This window comes from Physeter macrocephalus, chromosome 1 (genome assembly GCF_002837175.3).
Source record: "Physeter macrocephalus isolate SW-GA chromosome 1, ASM283717v5, whole genome shotgun sequence".
Classification (NCBI taxonomy): domain Eukaryota; kingdom Metazoa; phylum Chordata; class Mammalia; order Artiodactyla; family Physeteridae; genus Physeter; species Physeter macrocephalus.
Window position 1 is genome coordinate 103,804,798 of NC_041214.2, and position 18,194 is coordinate 103,822,991.

An 18,194-nucleotide genomic window follows, 5' to 3' on the forward strand; every position below is an offset into this window, starting at 1 on the left:
TAAATGACTTGATGAGCACCGTTTTTAATGCAGAAAAGCGACACCTGCCAACAAGCTGTGAAGAAACCAGCACTAAACATACAAGGTTATGTAGACATGGAAGAACTAAAGTGTATGAATTCCTAGCTTTAAAAATTCAGACTAAGGTTTCTGAGTGGAGAGCCTGTGGTTGCTCTGTGAGACTCACCTAGGCCTTATTTTCCAGTGAGTAGAGGGCACCGGTGGTCTTCTGACATCTAGGTCACTGCAAGGCTAAATGCCAAGATTTTATTAATAATTAAGGACTTCCTATCAAAATGTTTGTTTAGCTTAAGGACAAAGGGTTTCTGTTTTCTGGTCTTAAGGAAGAACGCAAGGGTTTGACTGGCATAGAAAGGAGTGTGGGGACAGTGCTGAGAGGGAGCCAGGAGGAAGGGCCCTCACCTCCATGGTCAAGTGCCAGAACTTGATCTGGGCCAGTGCCCAGGAGCCCCAAATCTGCCTCTAGTCTGGAGAGTTTGTTAGGAAGTAGGATTGGGCCTTTAAGACAATCTTGTGTGTACCTTGTCTGCTAACAGCCTGACGATTGTTTACTAATACTCTGGCCTAAGTTATTTCACAGGGATCGCTCCCTGCTACATAGTGTTGAAATTACCTTCAGAGATTAAAAAAAAAAAAAAATCTTGTGTGTAGCCATATTTTTCCACAAAACTAAGTGCAAAATATCTTTAACAAATAATGATGGTAGTAAGAAATATTAGACGTAGTCATGCAAAAAGGCATCTCATTTTACAATGGCTTAGAACATTTGCAAAATATCCCCTAGGTTTTTAGACTGTGAACCTTACAATCTTACCCATTTTTCTTTGCATTTAAATGTGGCTGTTTGTTTAAAAAACGTTAACATGCAAGTTTAGTGACCTTTAGTCCACCAAATAGTCTCTCCCACGGCACGGAGATGATAATGATGATTATAAAATACCACCGAACAAGACTGTACAAATAGATGAGCAGGCACACTGCAGGGCTGAACAGGGTCCCGTATGGTATAGGGAGCAATTTGACCGGAAGGATCCTGGGCTCAGACTTGCAAGGTGGAATTACAGTCTGTCCCATAAAGTAAAAAGTCTTCTCCCCCCAGTAGAAGAAGCACAGCCTCTCTTCTTTCTCCTCCCACCACTTGTGGTACCAGAGGTGGAGATCCTCCTTGGACTTGGGGAGGGTGTCCACTGGGTATTGGTGGAAGTGGATTTCCTTAGAAAAGTCCTTGAGGAGGACGTGCCTCTCTGTCTGAGGAATGTTATGAGGGTATGCCACCGTGATGTCATGGACAGCGTCCAGCTTCTTACCTTCTCTTAGACGGTCTACTACAAAAGTAAAGCCTGTAATTCTTGGATGTTAAGACATTTTCATATTTCTGAAGTCCATTCTTTTTAGCAAATTCATTACCTGAAGCCGTGCTATTTTCTGTGAGATCAGTCCCTTCTGGGAATACGAGGAGTTGAAGTGGTTCATGGATATCACAAAAATAATTAATCATGTTTTCAAAAAAAAGTAACTTTGTTGTTGTCATCTTCCCTGGAGCCTTTTAGAGGTTTTATCCTTTTCTTTACAGTCCAGAAATTTAACCAGAACTTGTGTAGATGTATATTTTTATTTTTCCCATCTTAGTATATAGTGAGTTTTTACAAATTAAAGACTTGAGTCTTTCTATAGCTCAGGAAAATTTTCATCTACATTTCTTTGATTATTTCCTGCCTTCATTCTTTCTGGTCTAACATTAAACTTCAAATTTAACTTTCAGATCAACAACTTATTCTTCACAAATAGCCATCCAAATTTTTAGACTTTCCCTTGATTTTTCTGTTATTTCTTTTCTCATTACTCATTTTTCATAGTCTCTTGGTCTTGTTTATGAATTTTAAATTATCCCCAATCTCTGCAATTACTAAAAAATAAGTTTGTGTGAGGTTATAATCTATTTCCAAAATTACCTGTTTTTACTTAAGTTGGTCCTGTTTTTTCATATTGTCCTCCTTTCTACACTATTGATTTATCTCAGATGTTTGATGATTTTTCATTTTCTATTCCTATTTATATGCCAAGATCTAGATTAGTTAATCTAAGGACACAATTTGAGATTACTTTGTGGTTCTGATGTTTCTCCTGTCTTCTATGGGAGGGAGGGGATGCTAACTATAGGTTCTCTAGAAATGCATAGGGTGAGCTACTTGATAAACTCGCCTTAGTGTGCCTAGGTAGGTGGAAACAGGCAGGCTAAGTACTCCCAAGTTTGCCATGTAAGGAGAGTTCTGAGAAAGTGACAAATATTGGTATATTTTATGTCTAAAAGAAGCTGCAGTTTTTTCCTTATCTACCTATTACAAAAGTCTAGTTACCTGAGGGTCTACCTTGATTCTCTGTTCATCCTCAGTATTTAATGTAAGAACTATGTCTACATGCAGAGCCTGTTAATTGGTAAGGCATTCTTAGCACATTGTCCTAGAGCAAATTCTAAACTGAGAAGCTCCATAAAAGGAGGGATGTGAAGAACTAAGGGGAAGAATGTTACCTAAGGTACACTTTAAGAAATTAACATGGAGCAGTGTGGCCAAAATGGCAAAGTAAGAAGACCTCACCTCCTGCCATGGGCACACCAAAATTTAAAATATTTACAGAGCAACTATCTATGAGAATGACCTGAAGACTAGAAGAAAAAATTTTCCACAACTAAAGATATAAAGAAGGAACCACAACGAGATGAACAGGAGAGGTAGAGAGGAGGTATAGTCAAGACCCACACCCCTGAGCAGGTGACCCACAATGGGAGGATAATCACAATTGCAGACGTTCTCCCCAGGGAGCAAGGGGTCCAAGCCCCAAATTGGGTTCTCCAGTCCAGGGGTCCTGCAGCGGGAAGATGAGGCCCCAGAATGTCTGGCTTTAAAGGCTGGCAAGGTTTGCATATGAGAGAGCTAAAGGTCTGGAGGAAAAAGAGACTCCTCTCTTAAAGACCTCAAGCACAAATTCACATGCTTTAAGTTCCAACACAGAGGCAGTAATTTGCAAGGAGCTTGGGTCAGACCCACTTGCTGATCTTGGAGTCCCCCTGGAGAGGTGAGAGCAACTGGGACTCCCCCTAGGACATAGACATTGATGAGAGACAATTTGGGGAGCTCATTCCACCATGAGGACACTGATGCTGGCATGTGCCATTTTGGAGTCCTCCCTCTAGTCTGTTAGTGCTAGGGGCAGGCCAATACCAGCTCCAGGGCCCACCTCAGGACATGGCCCCACACACCAGTGGACCAGTACCAGCACCAGGGCACCCACCTGGGCCCCACAGTCAGCACCCTGTGGACCCAGCCCCAAAACCAGTGGGCCAGCACCAGTCCCAGCCTCTCCCCCAGGTCCTAAAGGTAGCTTCCCAGGCCCCAACCCTGCCCATGAGCAGGCCAGCACCAGCCCTTAGCCCCCATAGGCCCTGCAGACAATTGCCCCAGAACCTGGACCCACATACCAGCAGGCCAGCACCAGATCCAAGACCTCTCGAACGCTACAGCCAGCATCCCCACGGCCCAGCCTCACAGCCAGTGGTCAGGTACCAGACACAGGACCCCCCCAGCCACCGAGCAAGTCGACCCAGGACATGGTCCTGCCTACCAGAAGGCTGGCACCAGCCCTGAGACTTCCCAGGGAATGTAGCCAGCTGAACTGAAACCCAGATATACCCACCGATGGGCAAAGAGATACTGCACAAGGCAGAGCCTGGCAGCCAACCAGGTCAGGGCCCAGTCCTGCCTACCAACAGACTCACATTAGTCAGTGCCACAAAATAAGGGCCATGCAGCCCACATAGAGGGCAACCCTGCACATATAGCCCTGGTGACCAGAGAGGAGTGTGCTGCTGGGCCCTACAGAACATCTCCTACAGAAGGCCACTTCTTCAAGATCAGGAAATGTAACCCACCTACCTAATACATGGTAAAAAAAAAAAAAAACCACAGAGACTTAGGCAACGTAAGGAGATAGTAAAATTTGTTTTAAGCAAAGGAAAAAGACAAAACTTCAGAAAAGAAGTAAATGACAAGGAGATGAGCAATTTAACAGATAAGGAATTCAAAATAATGATCATAAAGATGCTCAAAAAACACAAAAGAAGAATGAAAACAGTGAGAATTTTAACAAAGTTAGAAAATATAAAGAAGAACCAAATAAAGCTGAAGAATACAATAAATGAAGTAAAAAATATACTAGAAAGAATCAACAGTAGATTAGATGATAGAGGGGAATGGATCAGTGAACTGGAAGACAAAATAGTAAAAATCACTCAAGCTAAAGACAAAAAAGACAAAAGAATTTTTTTAAATAAGGATAATTTAAGAGATTTCAGGGACAACATCAAGTATACTAACAATTGCATTGTAGGGGTCCCAGAAGTAGAAAAGAGAAAGAAAGTGACAGACAACTTATAGGAAGAAAAAAAATAGCTGAAAACTTCCCTAATGTAGAAGAGGAAACAGACTTCCAGGTCCAGGAAGCACAGAGTCCCAAACAAGATTCCTCAAAGAGGTCCACACCAAGACACATTATAATTAAAATGGCAAAAATTAAAGATAAAGAGATAATCTTAATAGCAGTAAGAGAAAAACAACTAGCTATGTACAAGAGAACTCCCATAGCTATCAGCTGACTTTTCAGCAGAAATTTTGCAGGGCAAAAGGGAGTGGCATGATATATTCAAAACGATGAAAGGAAAAAAAAACAACAACACTACAACCAAGAATATTCTACCAGGCAAGGTTATCATTCAGATTTGAAGGATAGATAAATGTTTTACAGACAAGCAAAAGCTGAAAGATTTCAGCACCACTAAGCTGGCTTTACGTAAATGTTAAAGGGACTTCTCCAAGCAGAAAAGAAAAGACCACAACTAGAAATAGGAAATTCACAAAAGGAAAAATATCACTGGTAAAGGCAAACATACAGTAAAGGTAGTCACTTATAAAACTAGTAGGAAGGTTAAAAGACAAAGGTATTATAATTATCTATATTCACAATAAAAAGTTAAAGGATACACATGAAGAAAGATGTAAAATATGATGTCAAAACTTTAAAAGTGAGCAGGTGGAGTAAAAATGCAGGTTTGTTAGAATGCATTCAAACTTAAGAGATCATCACCTTAAAATAATCATATACATAAACAAAAATATTAAAATATATTTTAAAACAAAGACTGTAACAAGAGACAAAGAAGGACATTACATAGTAATAAAAGGATCAATCCAGCAAGAAGATATAACAATTGTAAATATGTATGCACCCAACATAGGAGCACCTAAATACATAAAGCAAATATTACATAAAGAGATAAATTGACAGTAACACAATAACAGTAGGTGACTTTATCATCTCACTTACATCAATGGACAGATCATATAGAAAGAAAATCAATGAGGAAACACTGCCCTTAAACAATACATTAGATCAGATGGACTTTAATACATATCTAAAGAACAGTCCATCCAAAAGCAGTAGAGGGACTTCCCTGGTGGCGCAGTGGTTAAGAATCCACCTGCCAATTCAAGGGACATATGTTCGATCCCCAGTCTGGGAAGATTCCACATAGCTGCGGAGCAACTAAGCCCGTGTGCCACAACTACTGAGCCTGCGCTCTAGACACCATGAGCAACAACTACTGAGGCCACGTGCCACAACTACTGAAGCCCGCACACCTAGATCTCGTGCTCCACAACAAGAGAAGCCACTGCAATGAGAAGCCCACACACTGCAATGAAGAGCAGCCCCCGCTCGCCACAACCAGAGAGCCGGGGGGCTCGCCACTGCCCCCACATGCAGCAACAAAGACCCAACGCAGCCAAAAATAAATAAAATAAATAAATTAGTTTAAAAAATAAAATACTGTTTAAAAAAAAAAAGAAACAAAAGCAGTAGAATACACATTCTTTTCAAGTGCACATGGAACATTCTCAAGGATAGATCACATGCTAGGCCCCAAAACAAGTCTCAGTAAATTTAAGAAGACTGAAGTCATATCAAGCATCTTTTCCTACCACAGCACTATGAGACTAGAAATCAACTACAAGAAAAAAACTGCAAAACACACAAACACATGGAGAATAAACAATATGCTACTAAACAACCAATGGGTATTGAAGATCAAAGAAGAAATTTTTTAAAAGGCACAGAGACAAAGAAAATGGAAATTCAACAATCTAAAATCTAAGGGACACAGCAAAGCAGTTGTAATAAGGAAGTTTATAAAAGCCTATCTCAGGAAACAAGAAAAATCTGAAATAAACAATTTAACCTTAAACATAAAGGAACTACAAAAGAAAAACAAAACCCAAAGTTAGTACAAAGAAAGAATAAAAATTAGAGCAAAATAAATAAAACAGAAACCAAAAAAAAGAAAAGATCAATGGAACTAAGAGCTTTAAAAAGATAAACAAAATGATAAAACTTTAGCCAGACTCATCAAGAAAAAAAGGGAAAGGGCCCAAATAAAATCAGAAATGAAAGAGGAAACATTACAATCAACACCACAGGAATACAAAATGTCATAGGAAATTACCATGACCAGTTATATGCCAATAAACTAGACAACCTGAAGAAATGGAAAAATCCCTAGAACCAGACAATCTCCTAAAACTGATCAGGAAGAAACAGAAAATGAAGAGACAGATTACAATAATGAAATTGAATGAGTAATAAAAAAATAAAACTCCCCACATACAAAAGTCCAGGACCAGACAGCTTCACAGGTGAATTCTACCAAACTTTAAAAATGAGTTAAATACCTATTCTTATCAAAATATTCCAAAAAATTGAAGAGGAAGGAATGCTTCAAACTCACTTTACAAGGCCAGCATGATCCTGATACCAAAATCAGACAAAGACACCACCAAAAAAAGAGAATTACAAGCCAACATCTATGATGAACATAGATGCAACAACTCCTCAACAATATATAAGCAAAAAAAATTCAATACATTTAATGATCATGCAACATGATCAAATGGGATTTATCTCAGGGATGCAAGAATGTTCCAATACCCAAAAAACAAAATTATGATACAGCACATCAACAAATTGAAGGATAAAAATCATATGATCATCTCAATAGAGCAGAAAAGGCTTTTGACAAAATTCAACATCCAATTATGATAAAAACACTCAACAAAGTGGGTACACAGAGGAAATGTACCTCAACATAATAAAGACCATATATGACAAACACAGAGCCAACATCATTCTCAACACTGAAAAGATGAAAGTATTTCCTCTAAGATCAGGAACATGACAAGGTTGCTCACTTCACCACTTTTTATTAACATAGTATTCAAGTCCTAGCTCCACAATCAGAAAAAAAAAAGAAGTAAAAATACTCCAAATTGGAAAAGAAGAGGTAACACTGTCACTGTTAACAGACAATATGCTACTCTATATAGAAAATCCTAAAGACATCACCAAAAAACTTAGAATTAATAAATGAACTCAGTAAAGTTTCAGGATACAGAAATCTGTTGTGTTTCTATACACTAACAGTGAACTAGCAGAAAGAGAAATTAATAAAATAATCTCATTTAAAATTGCATCAAAAGGAACAAAACACGTAGAAATAAAACTAACTAAGAAGGTGAAAGACCTGAACTCCGTAAACTATAAGACAATGATGAAAGAAATTGAAGACCACACAAACAGATGGAAAGATTCACAGTGTTCTTGGATTGGATGAATCAATATTGTTAAAATGACCACACTATGCAAGGTAATCTACATATGCAAGGCAATCTACATATTCAATCCAATCCCTATCAAAATATCAATGGCATTTTTCACAAAACAAGAACAAATAATTCTAAAATATTTATGAAAACACAAAAGACCCTAAATAGCCAAAACAATTTTAAGAAAGTAAAACAAAACTGGAGGTATCATGCTCCCTGATTTCCAACTATACTACAAAGCCACAGTAATCAAAATAGTATGGTACTGGCACAAAAACAGACACATAGAACAATGGAACAGAATAGAGAGCCCAGAAATGAATCCAAACTTATATGGGCAATTAATATATGACAAGAAGGCAAGAATATACAGTCAGAGAAAGACAAATACCATATGATATCACTTATATGTGGAATCTAAAATATGACACAAATGAAACTACCTAAAAAACAGAAACAGACTCACAGACATAGAGAACAGACTTGTGGTTGCCAAGGAGGGGTAGGGGAGGGATGGATTGGGAGTTTGGGATTAGCAGATGCAAACTATTATATATAGAATGCATAAACAACAAGGTCCTACAGGGAAGTATATTTAATACCCTGTGATAAACCATAATGGAAAAAAATATATAAAAAAGAATATATATATATAAATACATATATACATACATATATATACACACACAACCGAATCACTTTGCTGTACAGCAAAAATTAACACACTGTAAATCAACTATACTTTAAATTAAAAAATAAATAAAACGTGCAATTTTAAAATACCTTCTCTGATTTCAACACTTCACCATCCCTTCCTTGTTTCAGCATTCTCCCAAAGTCATGATGAGGGATAATATCAGGAAAAGTCAGATAAGCACTGGCGCCTTTACTCCAAACTTTGAGACTGCCTGACTTCACTGTGCCCAGCCTACCTCCTCCATACGTTACTCAACTCTACATCATAGCCCATGGACTTTCTCCTGTGTCCAGCATTAATAGGCTAGAAGCCACAGAGGCAATGATTGTTGACACAGACAATCTAAAAAGTGAGAGATTCTGGCAGTTCGTAGTTATCACTCTTAAATAAAATACTTAAACTCACTGGTCCTCAATTCTTTTGCTTTAAATAACTGTTATTCTGTGTGCTCTCTTAGGTCCTCCCAGCTAAATATTTCTATGAGCTACAGCAAAAGAATGAGACTGAGATTTGCCATAATGCTTGAAGGGAAACATCTGATATTAGAGCAGTGTGTTTGGTATCCACAGTTAGGATTTAGTATCCATGTAAGTCAAAAGTATCTGCATTTTATATAGTCTATAATGAAAGACAGGCTTGATAAATAGCAAATGGTTTGGAATTACAAATAAAGCCTTAGGGGTTGTCTCATTTATACAGCCTTCCAAAGAATTGCAGGTGGCCTAAATAAACAGTCTTATTTCCCAGATCATGGTGAAGATCATTTGGGGTACAGCAAGAATTCTTTCAACGGCTGGTATTCCCTGATGTCCGTGAGGTACCGTGTAACAATGTAAAGGACACAAATCTCAGAGTTGACATAACTGGATTGGGGAGGTCAGATTCCATTACTTCCAACTGTATGTCCTTAGGCCAATAAATTACCCTCTCTGATTTTGTTGGTTTAGCTATAAAATGGGATGTTGTTATGTGTATTACCTGCTTCAAAAGGTTATTGTGAAGAAAAATGATTTAATACATGTTAAAGGAATTTGGAAACAGAAAGGCTACATGTAATTATAAAGCTGTTTTTAGGGGGAAACTTAAGTAGGCAGAATACACTTCTCCCTTTACAGAGGTCATAATCCTATTCTGGGGCAAGGAGCTAACTGATTAAACATCTTTTCCATGTCACATGTTAATAGCAAAGATTATAGGCTCCGACATTCATTTTTGCAAAATTAAGATCCATACATTAAAGCCACCATTTTTTTGTGTGCTATGAATCTCCCATCTGTTTTGTACTCTCTCCCAGAAAGAGACTGGTGTTATTTTTCAAAGTAGATGTCAGCTTTCAGGCTCTGGAGCTCCTACGTGCATCTGAGCTGGTGCATCCTCCACCACCCAACATCAACAGATGGATCTTGTCTAAGTGATTTGGATTACTGGATAAGAGCAAGATTTGGAACATGAACCTGTTCAAGGAATATATGCTCAAGGAATGCATATATTTGGTAAAACAGGATAAATGTGTATGTGAAAAAATCATTTTTTCCTCTTCATTATTTCCAGTATTAAAAATAAAATAGGGCTTCCTTGGTGGCGCAGTGGTTGCGAGTCCGCCTGCCGATGCAGGGGACACGGGTTCGTGCCCCGGTCTGGGAGGATCCCACGTGCCGCGGAGCAGCTGGGCCCGTGAGCCACAACTACTGAGCCTGCGCGTCCGGAGCCTGTGCTCCGCAACGGGAGAGGCCATGACAGCGAGAGGCCCGTGTACCGCAAAAATAAAAATAAATAAAATAAAATAAAATAAATAAAAATAGCTTACTACTAATGGCACTGAAGAGTCCAAAAAAGGACCAGAAACATTTGGCATTTTGGTGTTGAAGGAAAACCAGTCCTTTTTTGTTGTTATAATAAGTGAAGACTGAAAGGACCATGCAGAGAGGAAGATGAATCTAAGCTATGTCAAACTAGCAGGGAAATGGCACCTGTGAGGAAGCCTATTGCCAACTTCAACGATGATTTGTCAGGTTTGATTAAAACCTGAATTAAGCAGTTCTCATTAGAACCTCAGAAGGATGAATTATGGTACTGGCACAAAAACAGACACATAGAACAATGGAACAGAATAGAGAGCCCAGAAATGAATCCAAACTTATATGGGCAATTAATATATGACAAGAAGGCAAGAATATACAGTCAGAGAAAGACAAATACCATATGATATCACTTATATGTGGAATCTAAAATATGACACAAATGAAACTACCTAAAAAACAGAAACAGACTCACAGACATAGAGAACAGACTTGTGGTTGCCAAGGAGGGGTAGGGGAGGGATGGATTGGGAGTTTGGGATTAGCAGATGCAAACTATTATATATAGAATGCATAAACAACAAGGTCCTACAGGGAAGTATATTTAATACCCTGTGATAAACCATAATGGAAAAAAATATATAAAAAAGAATATATATATATAAATACATATATACATACATATATATACACACACAACCGAATCACTTTGCTGTACAGCAAAAATTAACACACTGTAAATCAACTATACTTTAAATTAAAAAATAAATAAAACGTGCAATTTTAAAATACCTTCTCTGATTTCAACACTTCACCATCCCTTCCTTGTTTCAGCATTCTCCCAAAGTCATGATGAGGGATAATATCAGGAAAAGTCAGATAAGCACTGGCGCCTTTACTCCAAACTTTGAGACTGCCTGACTTCACTGTGCCCAGCCTACCTCCTCCATACGTTACTCAACTCTACATCATAGCCCATGGACTTTCTCCTGTGTCCAGCATTAATAGGCTAGAAGCCACAGAGGCAATGATTGTTGACACAGACAATCTAAAAAGTGAGAGATTCTGGCAGTTCGTAGTTATCACTCTTAAATAAAATACTTAAACTCACTGGTCCTCAATTCTTTTGCTTTAAATAACTGTTATTCTGTGTGCTCTCTTAGGTCCTCCCAGCTAAATATTTCTATGAGCTACAGCAAAAGAATGAGACTGAGATTTGCCATAATGCTTGAAGGGAAACATCTGATATTAGAGCAGTGTGTTTGGTATCCACAGTTAGGATTTAGTATCCATGTAAGTCAAAAGTATCTGCATTTTATATAGTCTATAATGAAAGACAGGCTTGATAAATAGCAAATGGTTTGGAATTACAAATAAAGCCTTAGGGGTTGTCTCATTTATACAGCCTTCCAAAGAATTGCAGGTGGCCTAAATAAACAGTCTTATTTCCCAGATCATGGTGAAGATCATTTGGGGTACAGCAAGAATTCTTTCAACGGCTGGTATTCCCTGATGTCCGTGAGGTACCGTGTAACAATGTAAAGGACACAAATCTCAGAGTTGACATAACTGGATTGGGGAGGTCAGATTCCATTACTTCCAACTGTATGTCCTTAGGCCAATAAATTACCCTCTCTGATTTTGTTGGTTTAGCTATAAAATGGGATGTTGTTATGTGTGTGCCCCGGTCTGGGAGGATCCCACGTGCCGCGGAGCAGCTGGGCCCGTGAGCCACAACTACTGAGCCTGCGCGTCCGGAGCCTGTGCTCCGCAACGGGAGAGGCCACGACAGCGAGAGGCCCGTGTACCGCAAAAATAAAAATAAATAAAATAAAATAAAATAAATAAAAATAGCTTACTACTAATGGCACTGAAGAGTCCAAAAAAGGACCAGAAACATTTGGCATTTTGGTGTTGAAGGAAAACCAGTCCTTTTTTGTTGTTATAATAAGTGAAGACTGAAAGGACCATGCAGAGAGGAAGATGAATCTAAGCTATGTCAAACTAGCAGGGAAATGGCACCTGTGAGGAAGCCTATTGCCAACTTCAACGATGATTTGTCAGGTTTGATTAAAACCTGAATTAAGCAGTTCTCATTAGAACCTCAGAAGGATGAATTATGCAGCATAAATAGATTACTCATGCCCTGATAGAAACACTGACACCACACACCCTGCTAGTAACTTTCAATTACATTGATAAATGAGAAGTTAAACTGTAATTTTTTTAGCACTATCCATTTTGTCTCTAATATCCTGCCACTTATGTTTGTACTGTGACTAAAAAAACAAGGCCACAATGAAACAGTCCTCTAGATTAGTGTCACACTCCAGACCAGGAGATAATGGGGGGTAGAGTTATGATTGGAAAAGGGACCCCAAGAAGAGTGAAAGGTGTTCTTTATCTCCAATGCTGCCTCAGGTATTTATTAAGGTTGCATAATAAGTGCATTTAGGACTTATCTTCACTTACAAATAAAATAGCCAGATTATGGGATAATCTACTAATGACGGTGTCTTGAAAGTGCTATTGGAAAATTTAATGTCATTGGTCATAGACTGGACTTGTTAACTAGCCAGTGAGTCAACAGATTTCATTGGCCATAGTTAATCTTTATAACATTTCCAAAAAAGAGACGACAGCAAAAGCACTTAGCATGTTGGTCGCCATTTCCTCCCCTTGGCTGTTTATAAGCATCAATTAAATTTATATCTGATCTCATCCTTTTGGTTCCTGACACGCAGTCATTTTTCCTATTAATGCAGATTGTGAAAAATTGGGCTAGGCATTGTGGGAAAGAAGGAAGGCGTCAAAAATGGATTTTCCAAATGAAACTGTTTTGGGGGGGTTTTTTTGCTCCAACTTTGAGGCCCATCTTTAGCATGGTGATGAACCCAATAAAACAAAAATCCAACCCCTCAAACACTTGAAAAGAAGTATGCCTACAGGGAAGTCTCCTGTAGAGGGAAAAAAAGATGAACTGTATCTAATGACTCATACAAAAAAAAAAAACTTCTTAAAATCTCTACCCATATCTGCCTCTCCCTGGATTTCCAGTAGAGGAAGGAGCTGGTAAAACTCTTCTCACCCAACCTCAAAATTCCTCCAAACTTTCTTGGTTTCACTACTCCATCCCCTCTCCTGCTGCCCTCTTCTTGCTTCTGAACCTTTTCTCTTCTTCCAAGCCTAAGTGTAGGCTGAGAATGTAAATTAAGTTTGCTCAGTTTCCTCCAGTTATCTTCTCCATCCATGACTCTAACCAAACAATAAAGAACCATGATCCAAGTACCATAATGAATGCTCCTGATAACAGAGGAGAAAGGATCTCATCACTTACCTTTCAATATTTTTACCGCAGTTCTATTACACCAAGGGGCTGGGAAGACCTCTCCAAAAGAAATGAATGCTAGAAATTTCACTGACAGTGGTTTCTGCCATCAAGGTTTGAAGGCAAATTCCTCTTAGCTTTTCATCTCACTCCAAAGCAGCTGTATGCCAGCTTAGATCAGAGGCTTTCAGAACCTTCCCCCTTTTATATAAAAGAACTTCGTATTGAGAGGAAAGAAATGTGAGGGGAAATTTTTAGTACAGAGGCTTAGAAAAGAAAGAGAAAAAAGAAGAGGGATGAGATTTTAGGTAAGAAACCATTAAAGACAAACTACATACGTCAAACTTATCCTGAAGCTTGGAGTAGGGAGAGAGACCATAATGAAAAAAAGAGTCCCAAATCCTGGAATTAGAGTCCTGTTCTTCCATTTGTATTGGGAAAATCACCTCCCTGGGCCTTTGTTTACTCCTCTATAAAATCAGAGAATTTGACTAAAGGATCAGAAAAGCCCACATCCCTTGATTTTATGAATCCTTCTTCATCTAATTTGTCTTCTAACCATCACTCTAACCACCCCCATCATTGCTATAATCCTCAGGATTTTAACTGTGTGCTTGTCCACACAGTCTGAAGATGTGTTGTGTTTTGCTTCATGTTCTATGCAAACTCCAGCAGTCCCTGAATGCATGTACATTATCTCTATTATTAAATTCATCACCTACCCAAAAAAAAACAGTTTAATTACCTGATTGATTATGATACTGCACTAAGTCTACAGAATAATGACTTCACAGGAGTTAACAAATTAAGATAAATGAAGCTGCCATGAATGCAGCTACACATACAAAAAAAAGAATAAAAAGCATTAAATTAAAACACATCTGACCAGTAAGATGGAAGCTGTTGAGTGTTTAGCCATGAACTATATGATCTATTAATATCTATATATCTAATGGATAATCTCTTTTGAAATAGCCATCTAGAGAAAAAATGTTCAGCTGTTAGAATTGTTCAGTGGTCACACACTAAACTCAGAGGCATTTCTATATTGCCCCTCCTCAACTTTATTTCCCAAAATGGAACTTACTGACTTTCTAATCTGACTTATTCCCTGGACTTAATTTTAAAAGCTCTTGGTTTATTCTTAAGATAAGGATAAAAACCATGCTTCAGGTTCCAGAGGAAAGAAATTCAAAGGAAGAATTCTAAAATAACATGACTTAACTATTAGTATCTAATTTTCCAAGGTAAATACTGTGAAAAAAAAAAAAAACAGCACTCATTTGAAAGTAAAATTCTGGATTAAGAAAAACATTAGATTATTTTCAGTCATACATTCAATATGCCAAGTTCATCTTGGGAGTAAGGAATGCTTTGGTGATAAGAAAACACTTCACATTAGGCCTCAGGATAAGATGCCATTACGTGCAAGGAAGGATCTGTTCACTGCTCAGCTCACTGCTGGGCACTAAATCAACATTGTTATGTGTCCGACCAAACAAGACACAAATCTTATTTACATTTCAGAAAACCGAGCATAAGTCATTGAATTATTTGCAGGAGGCTGAATCAGAGATAGGATGAGCCTTTTAAAATCCCTGGTTCTATTCTAAGACTTCTGAAATCTAGAATCAGAACAGTGTTTGTAATAAATTGAATTTTGATTATTTTGATATTTTATTGAAAAAAATCTAATATAAAATGATCAAAAGAAAAATTTTTTTTCATACCTCTCCTTTTTATCATACAAATCCTTCCCTTCTCTCCAGAATACTGAAGTAATACTCAAATATAAATTACACTATAATATTCATATGGACCCAAAATAAATTTGATTCCATGTGAGGGCCTGAGAGAATCTCTTAATCATCAAGTCCTGCAGTGAGGAGAGAGGAAACACCCCTTAATTTTTTTTTTTTTACAAAGTTATTTATGTTGTTAAACAATTCTACAAGACTTAAAAAAACCAAATTCAACAGACCTCTGATCCTCCTCCCACATACACATTCACACCTTCCTTCCCTGACACTGAAATGTCTTAAACTCAGAATTTCACTGACTCCACCTCTCCAGAAAATCCACCTGCCTTCATTCAAGGGAAGGGAGCAGTGGGTACCTGACAGTGTGGGCTGAAGGAGGAAATCTAGGGGTCAAGTTCTTAAACAGCCTTTCTAATAATGATCCTGCTTTTCAGTCCTACTCAGAGTCCTATTTCAAAGATATCTCACGTCTCCATGTGATCCACACTGCCTTGCTACTGGGCTCCACTCCCTACCCAAACTACATTTCAACTTCCTTTGGTCTGCTGATTTCAGCTTTCGACCATCTACTATGTTGCCACCTCCTCTATGGTTTCCTTGACACTGTGGATTTACAACTTTAAAAAAATCCCCTTATTGTCCTAAAACTGGGGTTTTAAGAGGAATCATGAGTTCAAATGTTCGTGCTATACTTAGCCAAAAATCTGCTATATTTAGCCAAAAATCTCAACTTTCATTTCTTACTCTAAATCCTTATATATTGATAATTGACTTGTATATTTTCTGTAACTTAAAAATAAATTTAAAATTAAGCCCATGGAATCCATGATGGTTCTTTCCCTACTCAGGCTTTCTATAAGTTTTCACCATTTTCTATTACGTGGCTAATTCTAGATGGTTAAACTTGTTTGAAGTTGGGTCTCTGACTTGGTGCACCCTTGTGTAGAGTCCAAATACATTCAAAATGATAATCAGCAAAAAAAAAAAAAAAATCAGTCATGTCACCCATATAATAGTTATGAAAACCAAGTGTTGGCTTTCTCTACAAACTGATTCAGGGTATAGTCTGTGGAGGTTTTTCCAAAAGTCCAGAGCAACCATGTGCCCCAGAGGTTGTTCAGGCAGCTGCTTATAAACGTACTTGAAACACAGTTCTTAAGATGTCCTTTTGCTTGGAGTTGGCTCTCTCTTTTCCCTTTTAAAATAAACCATCTTACTTATTCTTCAAGGCACGGCTCAAATATTACTTCCCCTCTTTGGCATTCTCTTTCCTCTTCCATTTCCATGGGAGAATCAATTACCCCACTATCTGAGCTCTTTTAATATTTTGTATATACTTCTACTGTAGTATGTAACACACAATGTACTGAGATGATTTATTGTCTATGCCTCCACTATATTTTGAACTCCTCAAAGACAGGATCTGTGTTCCATTCTTTTTGGTATCACCAGTAGCTAGTAGAATACCTATAACTCAAAAGAGCATCAGTAAATAATCTTGAACTTAATCACAATGACACAAATATCCTCTACTCTGAGAAAGCCCAGGACTGCACAAGGAGAAAGGAGGATGAAAATTCAATTCAAAGTCTAAAATAAAGAGACGCTTTATGTATTAATCCAATTCCCCCTCACTAAAACTACCTGAGGAAGGTATCATCCCTCTGGAAGATGAAGGGAATCAAGACTCAAATAACTTGGTCAAGATCAAAGCTAGTAAACATTAGAATAAGAGCATTTTCACCCCCATCTGATTCCAAAGCTAGAGCTCTTGAATTTTTTTCTTTTTAATGTTTCTTTCCTGGAGATCAAAGAACACAACATGCAAAAAAGGAACAGTTTTTCCTCTGTGTTTTGCCAGATCTTGGTATATAACTGACTACAGTCTTCAAATATAAGTTATGTCCAAATGTTTGTTTTTTGACTTATTTTTTACATGGTTCATTTCTGAGCCGTTACATCTGCCATGGTTAGTTAAGCCTGCTGTGAACCTGTACAGTCTGAGACTGCTATTACTTTAAATGGTAGTTCTTAGTGCATGAAGATGATGCTCCCAACTGTTCTACCTTCAGAGAAGGAAGGTGGGTACAACCAATTCCTTGACTTCTGTTCTCAACCACATATTGTGCACCTGCAATTTGCATACTTTGGGAAGTGTGCCTACAGGGGCCTTGATTTTTTGTGTGTGTTTAGAAAAGTAAAATGTGGGATACACGCATAACACAGTAAACCTTGCTGGAATGCACACTTGGTGCTTTCTATCTTGTTTGACTCCTTTGGGCACCTACATATTGGCTACAATACTCAACTTTGAGTCTACACATCTACATCTCTATATACGGATTCCTATATAGTTAACATCGCTATGCAATGTGAACAAAAAGAGTTTTTTATAGCAATTTCGAATCCTTCTTCTCCACTGACTATTAATCAGTGTGGCCAAGAAAAATTGTTTCCATTGTGGAAAGTGTGATTTTCCTTCTCCTAGATCTCACTGGTATCTAGATTCCAGATATCTCATAGATTCTTATGCCCTACATGTCATGCTCTCTGTGTCATGATAGGTGGGAAAGCAGAACATAAATCCTTGGCGTCCACCATTCCCAAACCTGCTGCAGGCTTCTTACTTAAAGCATTTGCAGCTCTTAATAGAGGGCTTTATCTACTTGCCAACAATGCTCAGCCCACGCACAGGGGAGTCCAGAGGTGGCAGAAAGGTGATGTCTCTGGAGCAGCCTTCAAAAGCTGACAAAGAAAGGTGTGTCCTGCACTGACTCCCCAGAGGTGCGCAATAGGACTAAGCCCTGCTGTGTCACTGTGGTGATCGTCTCATTAGAGTATCAGCTTCCCTCCCTTCTCTGCCTCACTTCCCTATTGGTA

The 18,194-nt window shown here is 38.3% G+C and overlaps 1 pseudogene; it reads right to left on the bottom strand.

The window, feature by feature from the left end:
- Nucleotides 1-831: 831 nt before the first annotated feature.
- Nucleotides 832-1,552, bottom strand: LOC102987236 (lysocardiolipin acyltransferase 1-like; annotated as a pseudogene).
- Nucleotides 1,553-18,194: the final 16,642 nt, after the last annotated feature.